General features: G+C 48.2%; 1 non-coding gene across 1 annotated transcript; it reads left to right on the forward strand.

The window, feature by feature from the left end:
• Positions 1-631: 631 nt before the first annotated feature.
• Trnat-ggu (transfer RNA threonine (anticodon GGU)) lies at positions 632-704 on the forward strand. The gene has a single exon. It is a non-coding gene; the product is annotated as a tRNA-Thr (tRNA).
• The last annotated feature ends 5505 nt before the right edge of the window (positions 705-6209 follow it).

Genomic DNA, 6209 nt, shown 5'->3' on the forward strand with positions numbered 1-6209 from the left:
TGCTACGTCATTCCATCTGTTTGTTTGTAGTAAAAATAAAACATCTGTTTTGAAAAAGCCGTTAAAAAACAAAGATTACCCACCCCTATCAATATATATATATATATATATATATATATATATATATATATATATATCACAGAAATAAGGGTTGAGGGTCTCTCAAGGTTGAGAATTTGGAAAGAAAAAAAGAAAGCGGAGAAAAAATGCCCGCCAGGTGGGATCCGCTTTCTTTCTTTCTTTCCAAATTCTTTATCTGTTTCAATGACCTACCACAACCTCCCCTTTGCTTTCCGAGGTTTTCTTGACTGCCAACCCTTATTTCTGTGTTATTTCTACGAGCCCCTCATTTCCTATACTGATTCGCTACATGCATAGCGAGGGCCTCTGTTCTGGCAGTCTTGGTGCCATAGGAAGCTTAAAAGGGTTCAACGCTGGTTGACCACTCTCGACATGTAGTAGACACTCGAGTCACGGCGCGGGGATTAAAAAGAAGGTCCCCTTCACCCCGAGAAGTCAGAGTGGCGCTGGCTACCACCCCCAAGCACAGGAAAAAATTACATTGACATAAATACCCCAGAAAGCGGGGGGGGGGGGGGGGGGGGGGGGGGAGGGGGGGGGGGGAATCGCCCCGCCGGTAGCGTAGTGGTTATCGCACCAGACCGGTATTCTGGAGGTCGTGGGTTCGAATCCCACCTGGCGGGCATTTTTTCTGCTTTCTTTCTTTCTTTCCAAATTCTTTATCTGTATAAATGACCTACCACAACCTCTCCTTTGCTTTCCGAGGTTTTCTTGACTGCCAACCCTTATTTCTGTATATATATATATATATATATATATATATATATATATATATATATATATATATATATATATATATATATATATAGAGTGAGAGAGAGAGAGAGAGAGAGAGAGAGAGAGAGAGAACAGAAATATATGGGACGAGGGATTCCGTAAGAACACACATCAAAGATGCAGTCCTTATTGCCAGGGCTATTCAGCTACTTGAAGGTGCTTTACAGCGCCGGATGAGGTGATTGTCACTTTTGTATGATACAGGAATAAAGAAATCAAAGTCCAGAAAAAATCCGCCGTGATCGGAAGCGGGAATCGAACCCACAACCCCCGCATAACCCATGCGGTGCGCTACGAACTGCGCTATCCCAGCGGCGGATCTCCTCTCTACTTCAGCGGGGGCTTATATTTAGGGGGCTTATACTTATATATTTGTAACCTCCCTATTTATAACGCGAGAAGCGAGCCGAAAACACGCTTTCTGGCTCAGAGGAAAACTTTTAAGTGCAATGCACTTCTTAAGCGACCCTGAACCTGCGTCCACCGGCGATGTCCGCATCACATACCCACGTGGGGGATTGGCCAGGAATCTCCTCGTCTTCCTTGGCAATGGGGGGAGATGGGCGCGCGCTGCCTGGCCGCTGACATGGCACATACCCACGTGGGGGATTGGCCAGGAATCGGGCGTGAGAAGGGCTAATGCGCCCTCTTAAAGGAGTACTGACACGAAATTTCAAAGCTGAGATACGCTCTAGCAATCAAGTACAACGACAACACAAATAGGTGTCTGTGAATAAATGCATCTTTCTTTCTTTGTAGTTGTGTGTGTGTGTGTGTGATCTCTCTTTCGCGAACATTACCGAACCGCGCAAATTCAACTCGTGCATTCGCACTTTCACATTCTTCCCCTCGGGGAAATGCGGGGAATTTTTTATTAACGTGGTGTTCGGAGCGAGTGCCTCCTCAGTTCAGGCGACCATCTGCCGTCTTTGCCAACGCAGCTCTCTCCACTAGAAGAGCCTGGTACGGAAGGTGCGAGCTAGACAGCACGATCTCCCACTGCTCGGGAGTAGGCGAAGGAGTATGGGGTGGGAGATCTAGATAGGTCTTGCACTCCCAGATGATGTGAGGGAGTGTGCCTGGTTTTCAACAAGGTTTGCCTAGTGGATCGTACTGGGTGGCAAATAGTGGATTCATTCGAATAGGGGTGGGGGAAAGTATTCGTCTCAAGCAACCTGAGAGTCGTTTCCTGCGTTTTTGTCAGCTGTGTGTCGGGGCTGGGAGAGTCTTAGCTGGCAATGCTCTGTGATTTCATGGTACACATAGGAGGGTGGGCTTCGGTTCTCCTTCCGTAGCCAGGTGGACGAGGGCTCGGGCCGTGAAATGCGAAAACTCGTTGCCTTTCATGAAGGAGTAAGCCGGGGTCCAGACACGGGCAGTGTCGTTGATGCCGCGGGTCACATAGGGCTCACCAGGTCTTTCCATTCCATCTGGGAATCTTTGTAGCCTGCCATGCTTGACCTAGACGGGTCTGGGTACACCCTGCCGAAAATAAACGTGCCGGCCACCACCACGCTGAAGTTCATGCACGCTCTTTCGCAGCTGATAGTCTGAGATTCATCGCTACTAGTGCGAACCTTACAAGGCTTTAGACCTCTCAGTCTGCTTCCGGCATTTCCAGCTACCTAGCCGCGAAATGTAGCTATGCTGGGAGTCACTTTTCAGCAGGGTGGTGGGAAGTGGGCGGCAGATAGATAGGTAGTAAACAGAATAAGAAAATTCGGCGAATTCGGCTGTGGTCGTACTTAAACCAGGGGCCTCTGAAAGATGAAACGAGCACGTAATTTTTGGGTCCCTACCCCTCGATGGTTGTCTGTAAACCGCAGCGATGGCTCAGAGGTACAGCACTCGCCTTGTATGCGGGAGGTACTGGGTTCAAATCCTGGTACCGCTGTGCACCCGCCGATTTTTTTAACGGGTACAGGCGTCCCCGGTCGAGTGCGGACCCTTGAAAGGGGTATTCACGCCTGGAAAGCTGCCTTTACTCTTTACTCTTGCGAGGGGCCCCTTGTCCACCTGGCGGGGCTCCCGGCCATCATGCCGCGTTGCGCCATTGCCGGGGGTGAAAAAGCCTGGCGGCATGTCCTGCCACAGGCGGTGGCGAGTTGAGCGTCCAGAGTGGCTGTAGAAGTCACCGTGTGCATTCGTGTGCCTTGGTGGCGCCGGGCACCAACCGGCACCAACAACAAGCGACTCCCCGGCCTGGATCACGGTCGTTGTGTGGGACTACAACGCTTGGGAAGTTCACCCGGCTTGCACGGGAAATCACCCATATGGAAAAGGGCGGCTGCAAAAATGCAGCACCTTTTTTTTTTTTTGAGGGGGGGGGGGGGGGGTCACTACACATCGATGGTTCTTGCTGACTAAAACTGGCGCAGCTTGCACTAGTGGTGCAAGGCTGGGGAAACAGTGGAGCTGGCTGCCCCTCTCCCTTCGTCAAGGACACCCGGTTGTTGCACCTCACATTCATTTCCGAACTTGCCGCTGAAAGTTCTTCATGGCTGGTGGGTCCGGATTGTTTCTTCCGCAAGCTTTCACATCCCTCCCAAAGTGGACCGCGCTAGCACGCGCTAAAACCCGCCGCCAAGTCCAAAGCTAACGACCGTGCAACGAACCCAGAGAAAATGCTGCGCGCCTGGAATGCGATGATAGCTCAATCGTATCTGCGCGCCGGTTTCATAACGCGAAGGACCCAGGTTCGATTGAGACCACGGGAAGCGTTTTTATTTTTTTCCAATCGGCTGCATATGTTCTTGTTTCTCGCCGCTGCTAACTCCGTACCCCTCGGGTCTTCGGGGTGGCGTTGTGGTTTCGTTTCTGGTTACACGGCGTAAAGGTCCCGGGTTCGATTCTGAGAACCTCCCTAGCAACATTTTGTTCTTGAGGCTTCGAGGTTTTTTGGTGCGACGACCGGACAAAGGTCGGCCTAAACATCTCTACAGTTCAGAACAGAAAATGTAGCTCACAGGAACGACCTAGAGTCGGCAATATCCTTCTCGCACTCATACAAATGACAATCTCGAGTAAAAAAAAAGCAAACAGCCAGAAATGGCGCATTGCCAGAAAGACGAAGAGGCACCGCCGTAACCCTCAGCCAAGGAACGGGTTTGCAACGCTTCGGAAGTAAGGAAACAAGAGAGTAATTACTGAATGAACGCACGAATGAAGCGAACCACACCGATGTTCACCGGCAAGAAAGTATTGTGTCGTCGCATTGACGGCTAACCCGAATTCCAAGCGAGCAGTGCTAAAAGAATAAGAAAGCGCTGAAAGCTTGTGTGTACACATTGGAAGATGTGCATACACTTATTTTTGCTTTCAACAACATGCTGCAAGCCTTGAACTTAGCGAATGTTGTAAGTTGAGTATCTCTCCACGCGTCAGAGTTACGGCGAACACCATTCACGGGCGCTGCACAATAAGATCTGTTGTTAAGATGCCCATGCCCGCTAGTACTACCACAACTAAAAACTGAAAACCTCGAGAGAGTCGCTTTCCCTTTCACAAGCTATAAATCCCAGGATCTCTAGGGGTTTATTTACGCATCAGCATCCAAACGAACTGATTTCGCTAAATACGTGGCTTGGTTTACACTCGGCTTATCGGCGCTCCCGTAAGCAACGCAACGTAAGCCCCTTGAAGAAACTGAAAGCTTGAACTTTAGTGCTGGGTGGAAAAAGCTTAATCAAAGGGCTAAAAAAAAAAAAACAGGCAGAAGAAAAATGAACTTCATTCCTTTTATGTGATGGGTGTGTTCATGAGACATAATGAACTCCCTTACGAGCAATGGAAGCATGATTATATTTCTCAAAAGAAAAAGTGTCGTGTCATCCTGTTATGGCGTGTGCCGGCCCTTGCCGCCTTTTGCAAGGGCTGGGATTACTACCCCATTCGCCAGTCAGCATTTGTAGCGGGGTTAAGCGTTGTTAGCCGCTACGCGGAGTAATATCCTGAATGGCATCATGAAAAAAAGATGATAACAGCAGTGTTCGTGGCGGTGCTTGAGAAAACCTTACCATGAACCAGCTGAAGTGTGATCTTTAATACTACTGTCTTACATGTGTCAATAATGCCTTCAGCTCTTTATTTCTATTCCAAGGGGCAGAAATATTAAACAGATATCGGGAAAGACTACAAGCTTTCGTGGGTTAAGCTTAGCAGGGGACTTACGGGAAGTATCAGCTGCAACGATTCTTTGCAGCATGCAACCCGATGAGTACCCGCACACCGATGCAGAGAAAGACGAAAATGCGCGAGGCTGAAACTGGTTACGGGCCTAACCTACAGCCGGCCGAACGAGCCAACCGACATTTCACGGATGAATGCATGGATCCGAATTAAGGATTGACATCGTTCGTGTCTACGACTGCAAGCGGTGGTCAATCGCATCTGTGACGGACCATGAACCCACGCCATCCCGAGAAGAATCTCCTTTCACAGGGATAAATCTATGGACAAGGAAGAAAAGAGAATTGACGAGAATATATATAGCAAGTGACGCTGCCCGCATACACACCGAGAAGTTTCAGAAGAAGAAAACAGCGAAAAGTATTGGCAAATTTGTTTGAGGTTCTTGGGACAGGGGATAACATCAAATCGGCAATAGTGAAGGAAGCGATTACAGCTTCCAGCAAGAAAGTGCCTATCCCATTATAAGTTTTCTAATTTTTCTATCAGTTGTTTTACTTTGCCCCTCGTTATCGCTAATTGTAACCACGTGTTTTCTGCTCCCGCACAAAGGGTACATTGATTTCCCAAGAATTCTCTTCATCTACCAATAGTTTATGATCCTGAAGACATTTCCAAAATCACATCTTAAGAGCAGTTACAGGTTCGAGTCGGGGCAGGCAGTCTTCGCGAATGAGATGTACTGGGTAATGTTTCACGTCTTTCAGCTCTGCAGATGCGTGTGAGTAACAAAGCCCTACCCCTTTCTTTCTCCATCGCCTAACCTCTTCTTTTAGTCTTCTCCTCCAATGCTTAATATCGCGTAGCAAAATGGGTAGTAAAAAGAGACAGGCAGGCACTTCGCAACGAATGGGCAACATTGGTGGAATTAGGGAGATTATCTTTGATTTAAATTATAGCCTTTCCGGCAAGTAGACATGTACAGAAAAACAACAGATGGCGTGAATTTGAGTTTGAGTTCACTGAGTCTTCAAATAAAATAAAAAATTCTGAGGTTGCTTATTACATTGCTCCCCCCCCCCCCCTCCTTTCCAAAAAAACAACAACGAGAAAGCGAAAAATTAAGTGCAGAAAAAAACAATGTTGTCGCGCGGGGGTAGTATGACGCAACTTACAGCGTACTGCAAGGAGCTCGGCCGTACAGAAATTGATGCTGTGTCATC

The sequence above is a fragment of the Haemaphysalis longicornis genome, unplaced genomic scaffold, assembly GCF_048455015.1.
Source record: "Haemaphysalis longicornis isolate Haplotype H1 unplaced genomic scaffold, Haemaphysalis longicornis Haplotype H1 scaffold_1, whole genome shotgun sequence".
Taxonomy (NCBI): domain Eukaryota; kingdom Metazoa; phylum Arthropoda; class Arachnida; order Ixodida; family Ixodidae; genus Haemaphysalis; species Haemaphysalis longicornis.